This window comes from Phaenicophaeus curvirostris, chromosome 2, assembly GCF_032191515.1.
Source record: "Phaenicophaeus curvirostris isolate KB17595 chromosome 2, BPBGC_Pcur_1.0, whole genome shotgun sequence".
Taxonomy (NCBI): domain Eukaryota; kingdom Metazoa; phylum Chordata; class Aves; order Cuculiformes; family Cuculidae; genus Phaenicophaeus; species Phaenicophaeus curvirostris.
Genome location: NC_091393.1, coordinates 21,148,788 through 21,176,584, shown reverse-complemented (window position 1 = coordinate 21,176,584; position 27,797 = coordinate 21,148,788). Strand labels below are relative to the sequence as shown.

The following is a 27,797-nucleotide window of genomic DNA, read 5'->3' as shown; positions in this document are numbered from 1 at the left end:
AATGTGTAACACCTCTGGGCCACTATTTATACAAAGAGGATATTTCTATTAACAGCATGAGCAGTTTCCCATCATTCATGGCCAATGTATTATGACTCCTCAAACACTGAAAATTTACAAGTTTTGATGAAGCTCTGTTTCCTGGAAATCAATTTAGAAACATTATAATACTATATGTATAAACTTTGCCTTTAACCGAAGCTACAGTTAAGTCTGAAAAATTACACTAATACAGCAGTGGTCCCCATCATGATTAGCTATCGTATGACTTAAATCCACCAGCAATAACCCAGGCTTTACTAATAATTTTTTTGTTTAACTCACACAAAAAAAATGGAATAAAGATATAACTCTCGTGGCCCTTAGGTTGGTCATGTTAGCAGAAATTATGCACAAAAGTGGGTGTGAACACAGAATCATAGAATCGTAGAATCATAGAATCCTAGAATCACCAGGTTGGAAGAGACCCACAGGATCATGGAGTCCAACAGCTCCAAGTAGATTTTTTTTTTTTGCCATTATGATGTCTATTCACCCATTAAGAGTCTCCTGTCATTAAATCATGAAAGTGGTGAATGTTTAGCTGATCACTTATCAGTCGTATTTTATGTTGTTTCCTAGATGGTGAATCTGAAGAGGGGAAAAAGTAACATTCTTGTGTAAAGCATAAAAAAAAGATATAGTGTCCAGTGGGGGCCATGCAAAAGAGAAATGAAATAAGAATGCACACTAAAATCTAAGCATGAATTGTGTCCAAATTAGTCATTTTGAGGTCTCTGCTACATTCTCATCTTGCCTCAGGCAATCATAAATTGTGTCATCCTCCTCCCACACTGTGACAGCTCTCGATGTCTTTCTTTGTCTCAGGATTCTGTGGTTTCAAATGAAGTTTCTGGTTATTCAACAAAAAAGTTACATTAGCTAAGTTTATGTAGATAGAAAACTGTTTCCTGATGGAAACTCTCAGGACTTACACTGAGCTAAATCCATATTACCTAAATATAGTGAAGATTCAAGCTTTACTGACTGAGATTAAGAAACGTAAATTTCAAACTTATTCTTCTGTGTCTATTTTCTCCCAGAAAAGATAAAATATACATTATTTAACAGTTCTTTATTGCACAGGTCTGCTTCAGTAATGGCTTGCACACTAGCTGCTTTATTCAAAAGAATTACATGGTGTGCATATTGTGTATTAGTATATTAGTGTTTGTAGGGCATAGTGTCCTGAGGATGTGAGTCATGGAAGTAGCATGACTCATCATTATAGAAATCATATGAAGGTCAATTCTCCCTAGACACATTTCACCAGCCACAAATTTCCCTTCTTCCCTCACAGCAGCAACACAGGGCCCACTCTCATGCCCTTTGGTACGGGACAAAAGTGGGGAGGCATGAAATACTGGTCATGAGACAGCATCTTTTAAATTCATAAACCTTTCCACATAATGGTTAAGAAATACATATATTTAGAATATTTCTAATGTAATACAGTGTTCAGATCATGTAATTTGAGCAATTTACATCACCTTCTATATTTGTTGTTACCAATCACACATAAAATAGTGACATTTCAATGTATTGTAGAAGGCTAGACCGATATCACTCACATATTCAAGCTTAAGAAATGTTTTGTCTAGTTTAAAATATAATTTCTAGTTTTCAGATTTGATTCTATGATTTCTTACCTTCAGCCATCACTACAATCAGCTACTAGATAGTAGGATGCCAGCCAAGAACCAGTAAGCTCAGAGATAAGCGTTGATGCAGAACCAGCTCAATTTACACCTGTATATGATAGATAATTTTCATGGGACCAATCCCATTCCTGACAAATAGCAGTACTTCTTTTCACCTCGGCAGGTGCCTAGTAAAAGAAGTGTACTCACACATCTAATAACCATATGCTTACCTGTGGATAGCAATATTTAGTAAGAGTTTAGGCTATGTGTAAGACACTATGATTGCACCTCACACCCTAACACAGGTGTGTTCTGGACGTTAAACTGTATGTGAAATCTAATAAGTACAGGAGGTGTAGTAATCACACCACTTAGAATTTATGCTATAGAAAACTAGCAATGCAAGACATTTACTTAATTCTGCTGTCAGCAACCACACCGCATTCTTAAATCATCTCTGCAAGATCTGGTTTTTTTTTTAAGGGACAGAAGTTCAACAACCTTATTGTACACCAACATTTTTGTATTTTGTTCACTTCTCCAATAAATATACTTTGATTTACCACATTGGCATAGCCAATATTCTGAAATTAATTCTGCATTATTATGATGAGAACAGGGACTAGGCCTGGGAAAAGAGAAACTAGAGCTAATGCATGAGAAATAGACAACTGGAAAATAGTAGTTGGAGCCCAGGATTTGTAAAACAGAAGTTTCCACAGTCCCTGTCATTTAAGCCATTGCTTAAAAAAGGTTGTTGTTTGGAAAGTTGTACTTCCATAGTTAAAGTGATAGCTCTTCATAATTTAATGATGATAATGTAGTCACTCTGGGCAATAGATATAAACACCCAAGTAGGGGGTTCTCTTTAGGAGCCCCATCTACTTTCATAAACACTGAAGAGAGAGAGACTTCTCCAAGATACATATAAGAACATTTATGCTAGGTCTTCGTCCTTCATTAATAAACAAATTTGGAATGAGGTTACATAATGTGAACAGCCCTCATGGATGAGATTGGTCTTTCAAATAGTACATTTGATTTTCAGCAGCTGTAGTCAGTAACACAGAAGACGAGTATTTTAAATGTAAGGAACCTTTTGAACTTGGGGAAAAAAATAACTCCTTGGACTTGCAAAATTTTACAGAAATCTTGCATACTACACATTTCTATTTACACTCAAAAAAAAGTACATAAGAGGTAGGCTCCCCTCTTTTCACTGTGTAACATTATGTTGACACAGTAGACTTATCTACACCTTTAGATGTTTTCAGAGCACCGTGCTGAGCATGGCTCAGGATACAGAACCTGGTCCCACATGTATAATTTTTATATAGTCAGGTTGTACAGAAAGTTCTCCCAGACAAAATCACTCTGATTTGTTATGAGAAAAAAGAAGAGAACAAAAGTTTGATTTATCAGATAGAAGGCTGCGCATAGCAGACTCCAGTTCTCTAGTGCATGGGGAGGGGAACTTCCAAGTGCAACTGCTGTCCTGTAACTCAGGCATCTTGTAAACTGCACCATAAGCAATGTTCTTCTCTTGTGAATCAATGCAATCAATACTGATCAGCTGAAGCTCAGAACTGAATTTAGATGTGCTGTAGACAAATGTTATTTCCAATATATTTGCATTGGCTAACACCCAAGATATTTTCTGTGATGTGATCATTAACTTACAGCAGCTCAGTAACATGCAGGTCCCAAAATCTGGTTTTGACCTTGTACATCGTATAAAAATCACTCTAGGAATGATCTCCATGGAAAAGCACTTCATTTTAGCAGTGATTTCACTGTTGTTGCTTTGGATATAATGGGGACAAGAAGAAAGTTCAGTCCTGTCTCAAAATGTGGCTCTGCCATTCACAGCAGTTATGGCTGGTGACTTCTGCACAAAGAAAAGAAACAAACAGGTAAGCCTAGCATATCTCATCTAGCATATCCAAGAAGAACTGAAGCAATGAGCAGCATTTAGGAGGTGCTGTGCATAAGATGGGTGTTTAAATAATAATCCTTTTTAATCTTCATTTATAGATTGCTCTCAATATGGAAAGGCTGTAACTTCAATAATTGCCTAGCTTCCATTTGTTACTGCAAGCAGAAGACAGGATGCACTGGAAGGCAGATGGCTGATTGGGAAATTCCTGTCACAGGCCATTCAAGAAGTGAACACTGAAGCCCGAGTGAAAAGTCATTTTCTAAATGGCTCCTGGCAGCAGTTTTTTGAAGGACTTGGGGTTAATAACCCCAGAGCTTCTGGGTTTCCCGTAACACTTCTCTACAGACATCCATGGCTTAGAAGTGGCAGACCTGTTGGACTGGTTACTAACCTGCACAAAAGAAGCAGTGCTCAGGTGGATGGGCTGAAGAAAATGTGCTTAATAATAATCCTCTGCAAAAGTAAGTGCAGCTTACTTGGCGTGCTTTCTTTTGCATTAGTTTTTTTATGCCGTTATAGTATTAACATTTCTAATGAAGATGTTTGGTAAGCAATATGATCCAAGCCATGGGAATCCCCAAGACATTAATAGGATAAAGTGGTTTCTAGATAATATGTGGGTGTTAAATATAAGAAGAAGTCTAATTGGAAGCAACGGCCATGCATGCAGCATAGCAAGGAGGACATTCTCTCTATACTCCCATTCTGAGCAAGGGCTCATAATACAACTAGAAAGGTAATAAATCATCATGTAAGTTCATCTATAAGGTTAAGAACCACTCTTTGAAACTGGGACTGCTGTTTTGCAGAAATTTGATTCAACCTGGAGGAAGGATTGAGCTCTGAGGGGAAGGAATGACTAGGAGAAAGTGCAGTTAAAGAAAAAGCCAGTCATAGGGAGTGTACAACAGGGCTAGTGGTTCAGAGCTTCTTAGAAAGACAGAACTCAGAAGCAGTGGAGCAACACAAAAATAAAAAAATCTAGGAACAGACTCAACAGAAATGTCCATAGAAAGCAACGTAAGGAAGAGAATAATTGTTTTGTACATTGTATTCTCTGAGTATAGCAAAGGGCTGGACATGTATGATGAGGAGCAGCAGTGAAGCATAATTCATGGAATATTGTTGGGATACAGCAGCCCTGCTTTATTGAATTTCCTAGCAAATCACATCATAGTTGAAAAGAAATTCAATTCAATTCTGTGCGAGAATATGGCTTGAAGCAACAATCAACATGATCTTCCACACTTCTAATTGTATCAAACATCTAATACAGACAGGAATGGAAGTCACAGAAAGGCCAGATCATCCATCTTATTATGCAAGAGACACTTTGGAAAAAAGATAAGGAGCAAATGTAGTCACAGTTTTGATTCACCCAATACATGGATATCATTCAAGTTGAATTATCATTCAGAGATGGAGGGGGGAATATAAACAGCTGTTACAATAACCTGTGGATTGCTTCAGTGGTGCAGAATTCCTTTTTGACTCTTGAATGCAGCAGGGACATTTCAGATGTTCGTGAAGAGTATAACACAAGTTGTAAGTATCAAAAAACATTCTCACATCCTTGAATGACTTCATCTGTTCCCATAAAACATGGGTGGAACATCTGGTAGAAGTGGAAAGTACTCCAAAACTTTTTAAGAGCCAGGGTTTAAATTTGTAAGAAATAATGCTTATTTATAAAGGATCACACAATTTTCCTGGGACAAAAAGTCAGTGATGGTGGGCTGGAGCCTTGTGTCCAAAAATATGGAGGGTAAAATAATGGAAAGTTCCTACATATGTGAGGAGGGCAGAGTGACTTCTACAGCAGCTTTGTAGAAAATTTTTACAGAGCAGAAAACACAAGCTACTCTTCAGGACTGAGAAATAGACAAACTATTAATCCGGAAGGAGAGAGGGTTTTCTGAATTATGTTTTGCCTTAATCATTCCAACTACTTGCCATAAACCTGTGATAACTCAAAGTTTTCTGTTACATTTGTACTTTGAAAAAATTTTAAAAGGTGAAGTTCAACAGGCATAGAACAATAATAGTCAAAGGCCAAAAATTAGAGAACCACAAAAGTTCGTTTATTTGATTACTAAGGAGATTCTCCATTTTGGGAGGTGAGACACTGGCAGATGTTGCCCAGGGTAATCGTGGATGCCTCCTCCCTGGAGGTGTTCAAGACCAGGTTGGATGGGGCCTTGGGCAGCCTGATCTGGTGGGACATGTCCCTGCCCATGGCAGGGGGCTGAAACTAGATGATTTTTAAGGTCCCTTCCAATCCAAACTATTCTATGATTCTCCTATTTTGTCGTAGATTTACTCACTGGACTCAACTCACAGGTACACAGCACACAGACTCTGGAGTGACTCAAAGGGTGTTTGTAAATTGACAAGCTGCCTAAACATGCCTTCAAATAACATCACAATGCTGGAAAGTGAAAAGTTGTTGTTTATTTAGATTCAGCTACAGACTAAGTGAGAGTAACTTCATCCTTAACATGGGATGCCTTCAAGAGCGACTTTGTGAAGTTTCTTTTCAGCAGCAGTGGAGAAGGCTTTCAGCAGATCAAGTCAGATGTGCTACTTAAGTTCACAAAGCAAATGGAAATGTTGAAAGAATTTCAACCTAGATCACATCAGTCTTGGTTCAGCTACAGACTAAACCTATAATCAAATGCTGAACCTGACTGTGCAGATGACCATGGGTGGCTGCACGCACCAGGTGGCAGACTATGTAAATTCCTGCTGGTCTCAGGAAAAAAAAAAAAAGTTTGAAAAATATTTTTTTGCAGGTTATTAAAATGGTTAGTGAAAGTCAATTAAAGAGTCATCCATAACTGTTAATTCTTAAAAAGTGGTAGCTTAAGGCAAGCTGAGGGCATAGGAGTCAGTGAATCATAAATGAGGGCCAGGGAGGGAAGAGGCTGTCAGGAGCCTCAGGAAGTCATAGTTCTGATAATAAATAATTTCCACAACCTGTTTGCCTAATTTATTCTTAAAGATGTCCAGCAATAAATAACTCACACTTTAGCCAGACAATCTCTTATCAACTGCATTTACCACTACTACTAAAAGTCTTTCTTCTTATATAACCTTTTTTTTTTGTATGTTATGCCCACTACTATCATCTTGTTTACTTTGGCTTCAAGAGCAGACCTCCTTCAATATTTTTTTTCAGTTTCCCAATTGTAAAACCAATAAAATAGCTCCATTGTCCATGTGCTTTTGCAAATATCAAGTAAAAAACCCTGGATTGCGTTTGAAGAGCAACATTTTTTTCATGGTTATTAAGAATTAACATTTAAGTTCTTATCATAACCGATGTGACATGGTCATTAAAGCCCCAGAAGTCAAAATTAGTAAAATCAAAGTCAGACATTGATAAATACTGCATCTGCACAATAGCCTGGTCAATGCTAGAAATTTATTCTTGATGCAAAGAAAAAATTTACATGGGTGTACTCTAGCCCTGGTGAAAATCAGTGACAGAACTACCATAGCTTTCCTTAGGGCTAGGATTTCAAGGGGGATGTATTTCCCTGTCAATTACTTAATTTAAACAAGGGGTTGTCTTTTACTTTCCCTCCTCCCTCTCCACCTTTTTTTTTTCTTCCCCAGAATGTCCTTCTTCTGTGCGCATTATTTTCCTGCTTTTGCCTTTGTTCAGGTTTTTCAAATATCTGTAACTTATAAGCAAGTGTGAAGATAACATTGAGCAGCATTACATTGCTACCTAAATAAACCGCCTGCTTCACGTTCTAGCCTTCCATATAAAAGTTTTGTAACTCCTGAAGTATAGTAGAGAGAAAAGTACTCCCATCATATTGTACAGTCCATCAGATTAAGATATTATATATTTAATTTCTACTGAAAATTCATATATATCCATAAGTTTATATGAAATAAAGTACAACTCATGATTTCCAGTACAACAGGTAACAGTACTGGGAACTCTACTTCCAGTAGATTTTATAACTGAAACACAGGCTTTTTGTTTTTATTCTGTTATTCTAATGCTACATATTTAAGCAGTTTTTATTAGACTCCTCTTGCCAGCTCCAGACACTGTAGGTTAATTTATATTGAATATTTCTATTCCTAACAATTTGTCAGCCATTCATTTAGCAGAATTTCAGGAACATGAAGATAGCTGTCAAAGTGCAATAAACAGAGGAATAACTGTATTACAAAAAATAGATAATGAGGATTTTTGTCAAAAGATGTTATAAATCTAAGTTAATCAGAAATGGTCAAGGCATCTTAAGATTCAGTGGGTATTGTTCACACAGATGCCTGGAACGACTCCATGATACCAGACTTGTGGCATCTCCAGAAATGGCAATTTTTCCCTCACAGTCTGCCTAACACAGAAATTCCCACTAAGTAAATGGATTACTCCCACTTCTCTTTCAAGTGCTAAAATGTGAACACAGAGCCAGGAAAACATGGAAAGCGGGGGATGGAATTTAGGGGGAAAAAAGTCAAGAGAGAGTAGATAAAATTGAACTGCACTTGAGGAAACACAGACTCCTGAAATGATATGCTGACTGAGCTCCACAAGGTTCTCCTGGCTCACCAGTGGCTTGCTGCAATGTCTCATTGATTTTCTGACTCCCTTTCATCTGCTGGGCTCTACGCAGTCCAGAGAACTGGCATGAATTTGCTTTCCAGTTCTGTAGTTTCAAATGCTACTGCTCAAAGTATAATCAAGTCCATCCTTTTAATTACACAAGATTCAACAATAAAATGATGCAATAAAATTGTGACTCTAGCATAACATCTCATCCCAGTGTCTTTGGGAACTTGATTTCTGGAAACTTATGAAGTGAAGCAACAACAGTACTTTCCTTCTAGATCTACAGATACTAATATTCTTGGTTTACTTCCCTTTGACATACAAGAAGATGACAGATTCTGTTTTGCGTAACACTGAGCTGTTTTTCCATTGTAGTAGATATATCACAGTAAACTGGCATCAAGCAAGTAAAAGGATGATATTTGAGAAGTCAAAACTCAGTTGGAGAAACTTAAAAAAAAATGTGTTAAGATGAACCTCAAAGAGCAGAGATGAGAATGAGCTTCCTTTCAAAAGAGTATAATTTTACATCACAATATGCTGACTTCTACCTTAACCCAGGGAAAGGGATGGTTTTCTATAGGAGCTGGAAAAAAAAAACCAACAAAAAACCCCCCACAAACACAAAAATGTTGTTGTAAAAGAGCCAAATGAAGGCGACTGCCATTGCAAGCTTTTAGCATCCCCAAAGGGAAGGAGGGAAGACAAGGTGCCAAGGTGGGACTGCAGGGTGAGTCATTCCAGGGTTCATTTACTGAAAAGTCAGTGGGGAACGGGACAGGGACCAACCAGCATTACTCAATTGCTCTGTGAGTTAACATTTCCCACACTCTGGCTTTTTTCCCCTACTCCAACTTGTCCTTCCACTCAGCATTTTTTATTTGGAAAATTTGGACTATTTCCTTGGAAAATGTATATGCTCAAGTTACTAGAAGCAGTTTTGTAACCCACCTCACACCCAAAGCCTATGCCAGTGTCATACAATGTCATTAAGAACATAACTTCTCCTAGGCTCACAGCATTAGCCCATGAGTAGTTTCTGTATAAATTAATTAAATTCCAATTGGGCTGAAATTCTTCTGAAGTTTCTGCTGTCTTTTTAAATAATGAAGGGAACAAAACAAAAGATAATAATGTGTGTTCCACAAATAAAAAGTATTTCCATCCCAAAACCTAACTGTAGTGTGTCTTAAATTCTAAGTTTCCTTACTACAGAGAGCAAGGGTGAAAAAGTAATATATTTGACCATGTGATATTTAAATACAGTAGGTCACTCTGAGTATCCCCCACTATATGTTTGGAATTAAAAAAATAAATAAATAAATCCAAACAACAGTACCAGAGCCCTCTTCTTGCATATTTAATGTCTTCAAGGTTTTTTTCTTTAAGTCTGGCATATCCCTTTTACTTCAAGCAAATTTTGTGATGAGCATTTTACATATCATCCAAATTGAATATTGACAAGATGTGCTTGGAGTTAATTTTCTGAGGTGTTTTAATAAGATTCAAATTTCCATTCAGATTTTAAAACTGGGCGTTTTCTAAGTTATACTCAAGAAATGTGGTGACCTGATTAATGAACATAGAATCATAGAATCACCAGGTTGGAAAAGACCCACTGGATCATCAAGTCCAAAACAAAGCATTGAAGTAAAAAGTTATATCTCAAACTACTCGAGAAATCTAGTAAGATATGTGTGAATATTTATTTCTTTTGAGCAGTGCTTTGGTCTCACCAGGCCACAACTCCCAGAACTCAGACTGACTGGGAGAAATTACTCTTTCCAGTATATTTGGACCTGATAAACATGCAAGTCTTCAGTGAGAGTGCTCAAAGAACTACCTTTCTTATTTTACATCTGGCATAAAACCTGGGAAATATCTTTCTTTTCCCCACCACGCTTGTCTGTTTGTACCAATGTATTACTCTGGTGAAAAAAACCAACATAACAAACACACTATTTGCACATATCAGACCTCTTTGCAGAGTCCTTACTTCTATTTACTAACTTCTACTGACCTTTGAATAGGAATAAAGAAACTTGTGTATAAAATCTATAGAGAATGTAGCTTTTTGTCTCTTCCATCATGCATGTTCAGTGATATCATATCTTCAGGCTTTAACCAAAAGATTAGGAAAAATATAGCTATAAGCAGTTTTGTCTAAATATCTATACCATGCTGGTCAGAAAAAAAACACGTAAACTTTCATAATATCATGTTCACCTGGCAACAATGTTCAAAGTGGACTAGTACTGCCATAATTAGTTAAAAAAAGGGAACGAGTGTGATGCCGGAACAAGATTCAACAGTTTGTTTCTTTCATCCAATTCATTGCAGAGACATCGAAGTCGGCTTTCAAATAGCTTGGGCCTGATCTAGCTGACCTCATTTTAGTTGTTACGACTTGGCATTCAGTGTCCTCGAAAGAAAGAATGCTAGAAATATGCTATTGGGAACTACCCTTGTAAATGAAAAGCATTCCAGATCACTCACCCTACACACAGTTAGACATAATTCTCCAGATGCTGAGCTCGACCTGTTCCAGCACATGCTCTACCCACCTGCTGGGCAGTATGTTTTTTTAAAGAGCCACAGCCCTCAGCCTCAGAATAATGAAACGCATAATAAAGACGTGCTTGGACTTTGAGTTCAATAGGACAAAAATATTCATGGGGACTAACCATGCTCGTTACTGCATCTTTCCCCTGTGCAGGCAGTGGAAGAAGACAGGAATGTCAGAGAAGAGAGAGTTTTGAAGCAGTTCTTTTTGGACAGAAGAGGAACAGGTGGATGTAAAGGACAAATTATGATGGCAAGGCCAAATCCAGTGTAAAAGAATCCTAAGCAGTACTAACATTAGTTATATTTCTTTCTCACACATAATGTAGAGGAGGCATTTAGAAACAAACCAAACATACAAACAAAAAGCAGAAGGAGAAAAAAAAATGTATATTCCTGTAAACCCTCGGGTTCTCTTGGGTCAGTTTTAGGATTTGGGAGCTTTACAGTGGACAGATTATTTATTTCGAATTTTCCAACAAGGAATAATGTTCAGTAGTCAGAACAGGATGCATAGACACAGGGGGAATCATACTGGATCACAATCTTAACTTAGGCTGGTCTGCTCCTGACAGAATTATACATTAAAAAGGAATCATATAGGCTGGTTTTTATATGTATTTTTAGCAGAAAATTTTTCAAGAATAAAACTTACCTTTTGGATCTTGAATTACTTCAAAGCCAAAGTTGAAGGTTACAGTACGTAACTTCTGTCTCCTTCACCTCCGTTTTTACGACACTCAATGAAAATTTGTGGGGTACTAATCATACTGAGGGGTTTTAATCACTGTTAAAAGGATCTGCTCCCCCTCAGTCTCTTAACTAGTCACCTTCTATTTTACAACTGGTTTGACTCCTCTCTTAAGCTGGCAAATCTGCCTTGAGTTACAAACTCAGGCAAGACAAAGTGAGAGCTACTGGTTAAGAGTGATGAACTCAAGGTTCTTAAAACACATGGGAACCTTGGGAAGGCACCTTGATATCTTCAATACTGACAATTTCTTTTAACTGTGATAACACTGGAGTAGGAGAAGGAAGACGCATCCTAGGGTAATTTTTCCAAAGCAGCAAGTTCTTTCTAAAAGAGGGAGTGAGAGACTAGCAGCCAGGGCAGAGGGCACTGCAAAGCCTTCAGCTTCAGCAGCAGCGTTCTCCAACAAAAGGGGTGGAAAGAAAAGGATGAAGAGGCAGGGCTGCCTAGGCCCTCTTTGACTTTGAAAATGCTCTTCTGTAGTTGGTAAGGAGGGGGGAAAAAAAGCAAGGGCACGTAGTTTATTTCTGCTTACATATGGGCACAGAAAGAGAGTAAAAAAGCCTTTCCAATGTATTATCTCATGAGATATGTTGGGTTTTCTTTCTAAATACAGCCAGGTCAGATAGAAAAATCATATGGGGTGTTACAAAATAGTTCACATAGTGGCTAGATTTATATATCACTCATGTTCTTTATAGTTGAATCAGATTTTTCTGATCTTCTTCTGCCACCCAGTGGATGGTTCATATAAAAACGTCTCCTTAGGTCTTATTTTAAAAGATGTTCCAGGAAACACATCCTTATCTGTGTGATTATAAGGAGGCCAAGAATTGGTAATAACTTAACTAAAGCCATAATTTGCTGGATTGTACCTGCTACATGATAATCAGGAGTGTTAACAGATTTTCTGCTTTCCAGTCTCATGTTCCAGACTATAAAGCTTCCCCAAAATACCTCCCTCCCAGCTCCAATTCATGCTGTGTTCCTCTCTTAGCTACCCACTCACAGGAGGGGCTGCTGGGGTGAGGGTCCTTTCCAAACATGGCAAGCAGCATAAAAGATATAGTCCCATAAAAATAAACACTGCAAGCAAGAAAGAATATTTTTGTCGTAGGGTTTTATGAAGTAAGTAGTGCAAATGGTCACTGAATTCCTCTCCAGTATCCCAGGAAAAGAAACACAAAGAACAACGTGGGAAGCTCAGAACAAAGAATGCCAAGGGAAATACAGTGAACATAACCTCTTCACATTTATTATTTTTATGGCAGTCCTCTGCTAGGACTTAACTAGGAACAAAAAAATCTCTACAGGAAGCAGGCTTTGATGAAAAAAGCAGTGTCTTTCCAGAAAAAAAAAAAAAGGAGGGAGAAGAAAAGACAAAAAATTTTGACTAAAATACATATAAAAAATGTAGGACAATGTTTGAGGTGGATCTGGAAAAACTCCAGTTCACTGCAAACTAGATATATCTTGTGGCTTTAGTAACAGACCATAATACATGGCTCTTCTTAGTACATGCATGTGTACTAAGAAAACATTTATGCACATATTCTGATGTTCCTTTTACATCTATCATCTCAGACATCATTTTGCAAAGCAAACACGATTTCTAGTTGTGCAAGTCTGTTATTACTCTCAACTGTCCAAATTCCAAGAACAAACCTTACCTCTTGGGCCTTGAAAGCCAACTAGTCCAAAACGTCTCGCTCCTTCACTTCCATTTTCATCATGCTCACCTAAAGTTTAATGAGTACAATAATTTTAATGCTTACTTTCAAGTGGCATAAGGCTCATTGCTCATAAAATTTCAAATCAAAATTTACTGAGTGAAATACAATATAAAAAGAAGTCTTTCAAAGATACTCCATATTTCGGTCTCTCTTTTCCAGCATCACCAAAATCACCATATAACTCTTCTGCTCCATATTCCTGAACTATTCCTTTCAACCTAGGCTTGCCCTGTAGAATTCTTAATGTTGCTGTAAATCCATTATTTCAGTTTATATTAATTCTTCCTTATTTAATTCCAATCTGTAACTTGAAACAAAATAAATTATTAACAGCAGAAATTACTCCAAATTTTCAGTGCAGAAAAAACAAACCATCTATTTGATTCAGAATAGAGATGCAACTTGTCTTTTTGTATGAAGTAGAGATTTTGAAAATGCTCTTTTTTTTTTTTTTTACACAGAAGGCATAACTAATAAACTAGTAAATAAATAAACAAATACTGAAAAACAGTCTCAGAGACCTGCAGGACTTCGTAGGGGAACTTCCTAGTGTGGTTAATAATACCTATAAGAGCCGAGGATGTTTGTTTTAGATAACGATCATGTAAGAATAAGGGCCAGAGCTTCTATAGGTGCCTGCTTTATTAGGAATAGAGCTTAAATTGTTAAAGCTGAGAGCTAGTGGCATGGAACTAACCATGGCTTATTCTGTTGTGGACAAGATGTTGCTCTGTTACTTCCCAGCATAATTCTGCATTGGAATGATTTCTAACTCTTTTATATCTGGGCATAGATGACATGAAGACATTAGGGAGGCTGGGAGAGGAATGATTATTCTGCTCACACGTTGAACTTGAAAAGTGAGGCTTGGAGGGTGTAGAGATACAAGGAGAAACATCTCCCTGCAGGGGAATAAAGCAGAGACCGCACAGCAGCAGTAGATGGAGAGGGAATAAAAAAAAAAACAGCTCAAGAAAAACAGAAGGATTAGGAAGCCAAAGACTATTTAAAGCAAAGAAATAACATAAAATAAAGTAACTCAAAGTTTGTTTAAAAGGACAAAACCAATAAAATCCATTAAAAAATAACAAAACCACAGACATTTAACTGCCTGGTAAGAAAACTGAGATAATGCTGTATGCTTTCAGTCTGGCAGTGTGGTCTACACATACCAAAATGTGTGTTAAGGGGTATGAGAACAAGGAGGGAAGAAGAGTTAAAAGTAAATGATGCTTTCAGCATTATTAAATTACTTGTAATGCAGTCAGGTTATTAACATGTTATGTCTCTATGAGGTGGTAACCTAAAATATATTTTCCAAATCTGGCATGCAGTCTCTTATCATTTCATTCCACTCTCAAAAGAGAATGTTGCCTATCTTTGGAAAGCATCACAAAAAATACCCCATTACCGTGTTATTTAACTCTAGATTTGGAAAAAAAATCTTTTTGTTTAGAGTTCATGACACTGTAGGCAGTGGTCAGCACCAGTAACAAAGATACATGAAGAACATACGTGAAGATATATGAAGGCAAAACAGAAACAGCCAGGATATTTTTGCTGATAACTTTTTTTTAACTCTCCTTCTTCTTTTAGATCATGTAAGAAGGTTTTGGCTGCAGCACGGTAATGAACGTAATGACTCCTGCAAAAGATTTGATCTGTGGTATTCTTTGCTGTAGGTACTAGAAAATACTAATGAACTGTATATAGTGAAATTATGATTCCTTCAACATCCCTCAAGAAAGGGAAAGGAAAATTGTAGTCTACCAAAACCTTTTAGATCACTGGGAGATGAATACTCTGGTTATGAGTCAGCTTGCTTTCAAAGGTGTTGAAAATACAGATAAAATTAAAGGTTTAAAACCGTTGCATATTATTTGGAGTAGTTTTTTATTCGATTATTGCTCACTTGTAATAGGATTAAACTTAATTTAATGGTTGGATTCAATGATCCTGGGGGTCTTTTCCAACCTAGTGTTTCTGTGATTCTGTGATTCTGTAAAATAGATTTATCTTTTACCATAACTTCACTACCTGTTTCTCTAGGCTAAAGTAAACACAGTAAAGATTTCAAGTACAGGCTATGGGCATTTAATTCTGTTTTGCACACTTCTAATTTCTTCCATAACTATTCTGTATTTTGTTTTCCCTGCAGGAAAACAAATTCCTCTTGTTCCTGTCGAAGGAAATGGAAAACTCGCTTCAGCTTCAGTTAGTTCAGTGAGAACAAAATCAAGTATAATGTTGCACCAAAGAAAGTCTCCCTTATACTTCATGTTCCATGTCACTCAATGCTTCGGCTACATTTAGACTTGTGAAGTGGGCCTGTTTCTCTCCCCATGACACTTACCTCCTTCCCAAGGTATCCAGGAATGTCCGTAGGTCCTGGAGAAACCATCAGCAGATTTCTGTAGAGGGGGCAGCTACTGGCACATTTCTTCCTTGCGCTGTCTGCGAGAGCTGAAGTTTGCTCTAAGAACATTTTTTCACACACTTCTAATTACGTGAGTTTCTGGAAAAGGTAGTACCTGTAGTTAAAGAGTTTTAGAAACATTAGGAAAATAAAGTAGAAACAGTTCCATCAAAAAATTCCACTGAAACGCCTCCTAAATTTCCTGTAATTATCTGGTTAAGAATTTTTGGCTCTGCTGGCCTCTTCTAATACCCAGCTAAGGCTAAAATTATGTTTATATTCCGAATTTTCATGTGTGATTATTTTTAAATGTGACTTTTATAAAATTAAGGAAAAACTTTACAAGAAAACATCTGCGATCTTACCAGTTTAGACTCATTTCCTTGTAAAGTCAAATTCAGATTCAGTGAGCCAGAAGTCTTTCCTAATGCATTTTCACTGGCCTGAGGAATAACTTTTCACCAGTTACGTTCCCATTCTGATCTTTCTGCTGTGTTCGATACAATGATTTTCTGCTGTGTCAGCTCAATTTCATATATTTTCTCCTCACCCTGACTATTTGTTATCTTTTATGATATTTTAGGTCAAAAAGAAAAGCAAGTCCTACAAGTTGTCCCTCAAATGGAGTGGTGGCAGGGAGATCACCATCTTCAGGAGCACTTTCATCCCTCAGTTGGCCTTGGTATTGTCTTCCTTTTTCTGCTTCACATACGGCACATTCAATCTTGTGCAGTCCTTCCTTTGTTTCTTTTCCTGAACAAATAATTCACTTTTAGTAACACTTTGTAAATTATGGCTTGCCATAACACCATCAGAACAGTTATTTAGCTCTTCCTGGCTTTATTCTATTGTTTTTTCCATGGTGCTTAGCTTAGATGAATGCAACAGGTGCAGGGAGAAAGGAACAAATGGATCAAACCAACTTCTCTAAAGTTCCTTCAATACCTTTTTCTTCCTTTAAGATAAAATATGAAAGTTGAAAATAAAACTGAACACAGTATTCAAGGGGCAGTCTCACGAGTACCATGTACAGGGGAACAATCACTTCCCTATTCCTGCTGGCCACAGTTTTTACAGTTATTAGCATGTTTATTGAGATCCAAGCAACCTATAAATCATCCATCATGATGATGAAGGTAGTGGAGGATCAGTGATACTTTATTCAGATCTTTTGACCCTACATTATGAAAAAATCATTAAATATGCGAGGCTGACAACAATAACACAGAATAACAGCAAGTGTGAAAAGCAAGAAAAAATTATAAACATGAAAACACTTAAAATAATATTTTGAGTTTAATTTCATTGAGTTTAATTCATAGCAAACTATCTTTTCATGTCCTTTAGCATAAAGACCTAAAAGACCAAATTCTCCCTGAAGCTAGACAAAAATTTCTTGCACAGAAAACATTTAGAAGTCTCCATAAATGTTAATTTTCTAATTTTTAAAAAATTCTGTATTATTTCAATAATTTCCACTCAAATGATGCATTCTTCTTCTCTGTGATATTTATTATGATAATGATTCCGGTGGCTTTTATTCACTATGAATTTTGAAAATAATACATTTTTCTTAACATCTCAATAAACAAAGAGCCTAGCTCTTAATTGGAAAATATGATTTCTAAGTGTCATAGAATTTTACCATTTATGATATTTATATACTTATTCCTATTATTTGGTACGTCCTCTTACATGTGTTGCATTTATTCCTATTTACACATACAGGAAAACGAAATCACAAAATATATGATGACTTACCCAGATTTATTCTTAATTGTTGAGTGGTAGAGATAAAGAATTCTTGAGTTCTTGTCCACAGTTGTTACACTACAGCATTTCAAAAGACAGATGTGGAGGACGGGCATTTGTGGGCTACAAAATGAATTAAACAGTTGTATTATTCAAAATCAAGAAATATCATTCAGCTTCTCCCAAGTGACAGGGGACAGGATGAGAGGGAAAGACCTCAAGCTCCGCCAGGGGAGGTTCAGGCTGGACATTAGGAAAAAATTTTTCATGGAAAGGGTCATTGGGCACTGGAACAGGCTGCCCAGGGAGCTGTTTAAAGGACGTGGATGAGGTGCTGAGGGGCATGGTTTAGTGTTTGATGTGAATGGTTGGACTCGATGATCCAGTGGGCATTTTCCAACCTGGTGATTCTATGATTCTAACAGAGATGGGAATGACTAATGGTGAGTGCAGGAGCTCTGTAGGACCTCAGACCTAGTCAGCAGCGCTGAGCTATTCTTCGCATACACCAGTAAGACCAGTGACAGTGAACAGATCCAGCTTTTCCATACTTCAGAGAGCACTGTCCTTGCAGCAGAATATGTGCGAGAGCACACACATCATGGAACGGGTTGTTCATCAGCAGTAGAAAGCAATCACAGTAGCACTGAAAGGTTTGTCCCTAGGAAGAGAGAAATTAAGGAAAAAAAAATCTTCAATACTGTCTTCTTTGTTTTATGAGTGCTTTTTTCCTACAACCACATGCATTTACACTTAGAAATTGGGCATGTTTCCAACTAGCTGATAATTTGTTTTCTGTATCTGTTTACCTCTGAAATACATTTCCTCTCTGCTTGAACCGTAATTGACTTATGCTGACTCTACTGTAATAAAAAAAAATCAAAGAGGTGCCTAATCCTCAATTTATAGCAGAACTTTATGAGAAACTGTCTCTCTCTGCCTTCTGTCCATGATGCATAACCCTGCAGAAAGCAGGAAATGAAAATTATGATAGTTGTATTTCTTAGCTGCCTGATGGATATACATGTTAAGCTAAATCCCAAGTCTCACATCCGTTTATGTTGATTGCAAAAGCTGACTGATCTCATTGCATGTAATTAGTACCAATTTAAACTCACAACTGCCCCAGGGAGACTTGTAAATCATGGACTTCCAGGAATTGCCACTGTGCCTTTTGGGCCTGATGCTCCTTGTTCGGGTGCCTACTTGGGAATCTCTCTTGCTTCTGTGATCACTCGTTACCAAAGGAGGAAAACGAAGTTTCACTTAAGCACCTTTTGTTGTGGGTTTTTTCAGTGGCTTTGGTGGTTCACTTCACAGTGCCAGCCAGCATGCAAACAAGAGATGGCACTTGCTTCTCTCCACTCATCTCTCCATTTATCCTAGAGCACAGTCAGCTCTAAGAAGAGCTGTCCCCGAGAGCTTTTTCAGAAGCCAGTGGCCACCTCGCCACTTAGATCCAGAAAGATTCCATCCAGACTAGTTATTCTGCATCTGTCAGCACGCATACACATGCTAAGATCCACTGAAAAGTCAAACCTAAATTAAAAAAAAAAGCATACACCAATGCACACCTTCTGTGAAAACAAACCACGCTATTTCAGAAAGAACAATCCCAAACTGATCACCAAACAGAACATCTCCAATTTGTAAGAACATCTCCAAGATGCAAGTCTGTCATTCACATCATGTTTAAAACTCTAAATAAATGTGATCATCTATTCAAGGAAATGAAGCAACAAACAGATGACAAGTGCAAGTTAGCTCTTCTTCAAGCTGCTACAGGAGTTGAATCTGTCCAGAGCATTTGCAGATCTGCCACCCTTTCCATCAGCAACAAGAAAGCCTCGCCAGTGCAACGTATGGTAGCAAATTTCATCTTTTAAAGAGTAGGATAAAAGTGACCAGAACTCACTTGTGTGAGAAGGATGTATAGCTTTTTTATGACCCTGTTTATGATCTTGAAAAGCTGAGTCAAAGTAAAGATGCAGTTACTCCTGGATTTTCCATCCATATGAATCAGAGCTTTACTGGGAAGAACTGTTGGTCTTCTGTCACAGAGTTTGTAGACTCAAGGATGAAATGATAGACATGTTCTGAATTGCTTTTCAATTTACATTAACAACAGAGAATGTTTTGGCTTCTTTTCCTGATCTTTCACAAGCTGTCAAAACAGGTTTTGTTTAAAACAACTATTTAATTCATAATCAAATAAGGAAAAGCTGGCTTTGAGAGAAGAGCCACAAAGACTGCACAAAGCTAGGCTCAATCACTGAAATAAGCTGTTCCCAGGCTTCCTTAGCATCTGCACATCCTTAACGTGGATATGCACACTGTCCTATTCACCCAGAATGCTGTGGGCACATATCAATTCCTATTTCCATTATTTTATAAGTAATTGTCATTCATAGAGAAAAGAAGATGCTGCCAGTACACCAGTGAAGGCTTCTTCCTTTATGTCTTTCTGTTTATGACAGGCAAGAAATCCTTTTTCCAATGGAACAGCTCTGGCCTTGGCCATAGAAAACAGTGCCCTTCAGAAAGACAAATGGAGCAGCAAAGCCCTTGTAGCAGTTTTTATGCTTTGGATGACCGCAAGAGCATGAAATAGAAGCGTGCCACAGAATCCATAGGAAGGTCTAACTTCTACAGCTCTGGCAGCCAGATCCCTGTTTCCAAATCCATCCCCTCCCTGCTCTCCTTTCAGCTTTTCCCAGTCCCACTGCCCTTTGGAAGAAGACAACTTAATGCCAGATTTGCAGAAAGTGTTAAAAATGTGGATGCCTTATAAACAGAGTTAGTTAGTAAACAAGGCCAGACAGCCTTGGTCTTTGGTTGCTAAGCTCTCAACAAAATTTGATGGAGCTCAGTTGTATTCTGCTTGTATAGAATACATAAATTTAAATAAAAATTAAGAATTCAGATTTTTATTCGAAAACATATCCTCAAGGGAGCACTCAGCAAAGATGCAACATTAAGCAGGAGAGGGATTGTGCAATACGATACTTAATCTTAACACCTGAATTATTTACTTTTGAAACTACTAGCGGCAAATTTTGAATCATAAGCAATTCCTAATTCAGTAAAATTTGTGAAAAAAAATGTACAGATTTGGAAAGGAGAGGGGGGAATATGCTGCAATATCAAAAGGAAGCATCGTGATCATTCATCGGGACTTTCTGCCATCGACCACTCAAGTTACTGCAACAAGCTCTGACCAGCTTCCTACACGAGATTTAGTAAACACGATCAGTGCCATTTAAAAAACTTTTGAAAGTTGCAGGAGTACTGCACACTTTTTTAGCCTTTTTCTTAGCAGCAAAGACAACTAATATTTGGGAAAATGGAACAAAGTAATGCTAATCTGTGCTTTAATCACCATCACTTTGAAAACTTCTTGGCATGGTAAACTACCAGCCCCACTCAAAACTTCATCAGGCATCACACATCCATCAACAACAGTAATTAAAATTACAATTAGGTACTCAGCACATGAGACTATAACAGAAATAGAAAACAATCATCAGCAGTCCACATGCACTGAATGTTGACTCTGCTAGGAGCAGAGTCTTGGAGAAGATAAACATTCAGGCCCTGGTCTTTCACTCCTTATACCACTGAAAGTATAATAACCCCTTGCAATGGAGAACCACACAATTTTGGAGCAGAAACTCTTGAACACGCATAGATACAAGCTAGTAAATCCACTTGGCGCAGTGTTGTACTGTGTAGGTTTAACAGCTCAGGTTCACAGCAGGAAACCATGTTCATACAGAGCTGCCTCCAAGCTAACAGATGCTTTTCCCCACAAAACCAGCCAATCAGCTTGCATACAGCCAACTCACTTGTCACTTTTAATCTCAGAATTAACGTGAATGAACTTCAGATATCTCTGCTTTGTAGCTACATCCACATACCACGTTCCTTAAGTGCTGTAACTTATATTTTGCTTCCACTGTTATAAACAGTTGTCTTATGTTGTCAGCTAGAATTAGGTTGGTTAATAGTACACTGAATTGTGAGCTGCCCTATTTATATCTAGGATTTTCCTGACAGAAGCTCACTTCCATATGTGTGTGTGCATGGATATGTGTACATATATGCATATATATATGTACTTACAAATATATGTGTACATACAAATATATATGCATGAGATACACATGCATGTGTGTGTATACTGCCTGCATGGGTAAACCCAGCACTTCTGGGAAACATAAACTGGATACTGCAGACAAACTCTGATGTGTGCATATCCTATTCACGCAGTCCAAATTGGATGCTTTTGACATCCAATACACGCACAAGGCAAAGTGATTCAAGCTCACAGCAGCAAAGATAGTGACTTTGCAGGAGTTTTGACAAGGTTTCTGGGGTCAAAAAGTCCCCAAAACATGCTTTTTGAAAGTCTTTTAATTCTGACTACACTAAATAAGTTGTTGGAAAAAGGAGGATATGTCTGGATGAAACTGGATATTATTTGCTCTAGTTAGGAGTTATTCTTTGTGTATGGATTTAACAATACCTACATTAGATATTAAAATACTCAGAGTATTGCCGGAAGAATGTAATCAAATTGTAGTGTACATTATGACTTTGTAGTAAGCATTATACATTTTGCTATAAAGTTTTAGACTTTATAGCTTGGAATCCCCAAACTCCCATAAGCTCAATTTCTCCTTGATCTCCCTAACAGACTGAACAACAGCTATAAATATTAGACACAGATTTGTTACCTTTCCCCAGGAATCTACACCAGTAATGTAGCATCCTGCCATAAAGACTTGAATGCAGTTCATGTATCTTTACCTTCCTATAAAACTTTATGTATACTTCTCTTGGATTTTCAGATTCACACACACACACAAAATACAGCTGTGGCTGGAATGAACCAGCAGTACACAGTGGCAGTTCTGGGGAAGGAATGAAAAGTGCTTCAATATCTAAAGACAGAGAAAGTTTTAGTCGATCTTTTTTCCAATTCAGAAAAGGAAAAGATAATTCAAAACCAAGAGTAACCAGAAACAGATTTGTGAAAGTCAATGCTGGGAAGAAGAGGCTGAGTTCTGTTTGTCTTAGCTCAAAAGAGGGAGCAAAACAGACCTTGTTCAATCTGAGATGAGTCGCATTTTGTTGGAAATAGCTGATGGGACAAGGAAAGATGACAGTGAGAACTTCATGTTGGAGGCAAGTGATAAAATCAACCTTCTCTGCATTTCTTTTGGGTTGTTCTCTGTTTCCAAGTCTTCCAGATACTCCCTAAAATGGAAAAAGTTGTTTGGACTAACAGCTTCTTTCAATGATAACAACCTTATGGCTCTGTTGTAACTGAAGGTGATGACGTTACATGCATTTCAACTTTAGGTATTCATTACACAATTAAACTACAGGAGGCACACAAAGGTATTGCTGGGAGTATTTACAACAGCCCAAGAGCTGTCCCCCTTTGAAAGAGAAACTCATTCTTAACATAGAAATTAGTGCAGCATTAATCAGCCTGTCAATTAAATCAGTAGTTTTACTTTACTGATTTCATCTAATTTTCAAAAAAATTATGTGACTTCAAGTCATAAGGAAATCATAGAGACTGAGTTTTTTAGCCTAAGGCATGTTGTATAGTTCTCTAAATTTTAAAGGATCTATGCAAAGGAAGCATCAAAGGATGTAGCTTTATATTGTTGGCAAAATAATGTAATTCTCCTCCCTCATGCTTTTATAGTTACCATTTACGGATAAAGTATTCAAATAAAGATTTTTATGAAAATGTGACACAGCTCCTTGTCTAGGTACTAATTTGCTCTTTAAAAGTTAATATAAAAATGTACAAAAAAGAATACTTGGCCTGTTTGGTTTTTCCCATGTGTCAGACCTTTGAAAGCACAAAAACCAGAAAGCAAAAGCTATTCCATTCAACATGTAATTTTCACAGACCTTTCTCACCTTAAGCCACTATTGCCTGAAGAAAAAAATGTTGCCTTTATTGAGGAAAGCAAAAGAAACTTTAATTGGTGACCTATGAAAATAAAGATCTACTAAAATTGTACAATTGTGCCAGAACTCTGACGATTCTATACTCTCCTGGGTCACACAGATCTCCACTAACAAGAGATAATTGCATTGTTTCATGCTAAATGAATTTACTATTCTTGAATAATTTTAAATGACTGCCCTGAAACGCAGCATTTTCCATTCACCTTCTAGTTAAACTCTGAAGCAGAACATGTTGCAGTTTTACCCTGTTGCTCAGTGCAGTCCTAGAGGACTTGGGGGTATGAGCAAAGAGAAGATGCTACCATTACTAACTATGCTGGCTTTGGCTGGGGTAGAGTTAATTTTGTTCCTAGTAGCTAGTATGGGGCTATGTTTTGCCTTTGTGCTAGAAATAGTGTGGATAATACTGGGATGATTTAATTACTGCTGACCAGCAAGTAGGCTGGAGGTGCACAAGAAGTGGGGAGGGGACAGTACGACCCACCCCAAGTGACCGAAGGGATGTTACACACCAAATGACATCATGCTCAGCATATAAAGCTAGGAGAAAAAGAAGGAAGGGAGGATTTTTGGAGTGTTGGTGTTTGGCTTCCCAGGTAACCACTGCTCATCACGCAGCCCTGATTTTCTGGTGAATGCTGAACAATTGCCTGCCAATAGGAGGTAGTGAATGAATTCCTTGTTTTGCTTTGCCTGCTTGTGGCTTTTACTTTACCAATTAAACTTTCTTTATCTCAACACACGAGTTTTTTTGCCTTTCACTCTTCCAATTATCTCATCCCACAAAGGGTGAGTGAATGAGTGGCTGTGTGATGCTTAGATGCTTTCTGGGGTTAAGCCACAGCACTAACTCCACCAAGAGCCTATATCCAAGGTAACAGGCAGAACTGACAAACCAGCATTTCTAGTGCAGGCTACAGCATCTGGCAAGTGTGACAGCTAAACATGAGGAAACTTCACACTACAGGAGTACAAAATGTAATGGCACAACACAGATGAGGTCACATAACAGGGCAGATCCTACCAAGACAGCAATGATTAAAATCCATCCGTTTCCTCCATGTGAAAATAGTGAAAATCTCAAATCCCACAGCAGCAGTCCTCAACAGACCACGGCCCTTGCTTCCTCTCCACTGAGATAAGCCAAACAAGTCCTACACAAGGCCTGGTTTCTAGAGCTCAGGTGCATTTCCACCATCAGAGGAGAGAGACATGGGAACCTCTTTGTAGTTTGGCATGGGGTCACAGCATGCAGGCAATTAAAAAATAGTGCCGATTGCCAGATTTTCACTCTTAAATGGAGCAGCAAAGCCACCCTGCTGGAGTCTAGCACAGAGGGAGGAAAGCACCAAGAGAAGAATACCTTGTTTTAATACCAAAACTGAAGTATATGGCTACTATATTTGCAAATCTGTCCTTTTTGCCCTTATTAGCTGTATTAAAAGAAAAACAGGATATGGAGGGGAATCAGCAGCACTCCCATGTGGAGATCAAGTGCTCCTCATGGACTGCAATTTGTGTTTAAAGGTGACCTGGTGGCCTGGTACTCCACATCCATGCAATCAGTTGCTGGCACACCGGCATAATGGGTTTCTAGCAGCGCTGAGTTCAGCACTTCAACCATGCTGGCAGCAAAGATGCACTATTTATTTTCTGTGTCCTGATTTCCATCCAAAGGCAAATCTGCTGGCAAATGAGTTTCAGTGACTCTACAGGCAGGGGAGGGACAAGAAGTGGAGAGCTGGCAGGACTTTTCTTCCTCTGCATCCGGGAAGAAGATTTCCAGGACAAAGCCTGGGCAGACAGGGAGGAGGCAGAGGAAGGTGGAGAGAAAAACAGCCCCTGGCTGTGCCAAGTGCAGGCAGCCAGCTGGGTTGTCAACAAGCACCTGTCGGGAACAGGACTTGGTCCTGGCTTTGGTTTTGGTGTCATTGTATGAGGGACTGCAAAGCTGCTTTTACGGAGAGTGCATTAGAAAGGCTCTTATGGTAGAGCTGCCTCTTGGCAGACACTGCAAGTTCAATCTCATAAATGTTATGGGGCTCCTGTAATTTCCACATCAAGTAGAACCTCCTTGGTTGCTGCTGGCTGAGCATCCTGTGCAACCCTTGGAAGACGACCTACGCAGCACCAGCCTGGCTTGCAGGCATCACAGCTCTGATCTGTTCCCAGCTAATGACCCCCATGTGAACACCCCCTCCACAGGCAGCACACCCTGTGAACATCAGCCTTTTCATTTTGACTAAAACCATCTTAGTTTCCAAACGCTCTTGCTTTATATGCTGCGTAAGTGGAGCCTAAAGCTTGCTCTTTCTATCTATAATCTCATTTCAGCTGTGCAGTCAATAGAGAAGCTGCACGTTCTTAGGCAATACAGACAATTAGAGGGAACTGCAAGCTATTATTAAGTAATCATCACTGAAAGCAACCATGAGAGGAAGCTCATAGTGCCAGGAAGAGAGCGCAGACTGACTGTATCAGGAAGCTCCGGGCAGTCTTCCAAGCAGGCTGTATCTGCACTACAATGTTTTTCAAGTTGTTTTAAGACTATCCGAGAGACACATAAAGTACATGCTTTTAACTATGCACAGTACAACACTAAATAGTACACAAATACATGAGTGAAGCAAACCCACAGAACGAACCCCTGACCTTGTTCTGCTCCTGGACACAGCTCATCACCACTCAAGCACAGCAGGTGCTGTGTCCATCAGCCTACGGAGGACTCTATCTCAGACACAGCCCTGCTGGTTTCCTTCGTCCCTCCATTCTATCCAGCCACACACACACACATACACAAGATTTCAGGTCCTGTGGAGAAGCTGAGGAGTCTTCTAATCAGATACCAACTAGGAGACAATTACTTCTCTGCAGATTTTTTTTTTTTCACTGATAAATTAGTTTTCTTTTGGAATTGAGAATTTTAGTTCAAATATTCATTGCCTGCAGCTTTATCAGGAACATTATTCTTTGTATTAAAAGTATACTACTTAATTTTCATCTAACCCTTTTCTCTCCTTAATTTCTTCCAGTTAGGGTCTACAAAAAAAAATACTAAAATTAATACAGCGAACTCTTCCACGAGTGCTAGGCTTGGATAGTAGCCACAACACTGCATTTACTTAGGGAAAGGATGGCATCACTACACAGAGTCGTGTGACCTGTCAGGGAAAAGCACAGAAGCCTGAAGGCTCCCCTCTGGCTGAGCCCTATGGTCATCGTTGGAGGGCAGTGTTGGCTCAATAATGCTGTTCGAGTCCATTGGTGAGGAAAACATTGACTTGTTGTAAATAACTCTTCAGAGAGATAATTACATAGTAAGAGAGAAAAAAAAGTTTGCCATGGTTAAAAGCTTGATTCTTCTGCCTCTAAAAATTAGGGGTTTCTTCCTGATGGCTGTAAGATCAATAAATAGAGGAGGGAGGAGTCTGCCTTAAATGTGTCTTAAATTCTTAGTAAAAGGGAAAAGCATAAATGTAAATACTGCTTTTGGCAGGCTTGAAAACAGAAACAAAGGATACTGACTGTAATCAAAAAGAAAGTATGCCTTAAGAGTTTACACACGGAGAAGTTCACGTCAGGGATGACAGAAAACTACACTGGTAAAAAGCCTATTTAGTAAAAAGGTGGATAAACTCTCAGAAAACTAACCTACTAATGAGTGTCACCAGTCAGCATCACACACCGTCAGGTACCAGGAGAAAGCAAAGAGTAACCAACCTGGCTGAGACACTCACCAAGCCAGAAGTCTCACCAGTTGATGGTTTAAGTGGCAAAATATAATGCAGTCATTTCTGCAAGTGTTCCTCTCCTCGCTTATTGGGATAGAACAGACCTTTTAACAATCAAGCAATAATTTTGCGTTATTTTCTCTCTTGCTTAATGCTATCTTGTGCCAAGAACCATCAAAAGCTTTCCTTGCATTCTTGACAGTCCTGAGCATGAGCATTTAATCTGATGTAGTATAAAAGAGACCCAGAGATTGCCTGTCTGTCAGGACACAAACACTGGCATGGCCTTTGCTGTCAGACCTGCTGACTTGCCATAAATCCCACCCAAGCCATGGACTGCTTTTCACAACCTCAAAGGCTGCGGGGATAGAGTGCTAGGAACCTTGGGTAAGCCACACAGTAAGAAAAAGGCCTGCTAGAGTCTGCCAGCTGACAAATACAGAAGAGATCCGTTCAATAAATCACATTTCTAATGGTTTTCACAAAGCTATTTTAATGGCCCGGTAATGCAGCAGAGATGCCCACATCAAGAGATGCTGAAGAATGCATTTTGAGATCAGTATTTAAAGGATTTGGCTGCATGAGGCCTCCTGATACTAATTAACCATGTGCCTGGGGACTTCAAAGAAGAAAAGGTCACTATCTGTATTTTTATCTGGGGCAA

The 27,797-nt window shown here is 38.4% G+C and overlaps 1 long non-coding RNA gene across 1 annotated transcript; it reads right to left on the bottom strand.

Moving 5' to 3' along the window:
* Nucleotides 1–15,590: 15,590 nt before the first annotated feature.
* On the bottom strand, nt 15,591–27,306 carry LOC138717730 (uncharacterized). Its single transcript, XR_011336930.1, has 3 exons — nt 27,123–27,306; nt 17,421–17,534; nt 15,591–15,774 (listed from the first exon to the last, which is right to left on the bottom strand). It is a non-coding gene; the product is annotated as an uncharacterized lncRNA (long non-coding RNA).
* Between the last annotated feature and the right edge of the window lie 491 nt (nt 27,307–27,797).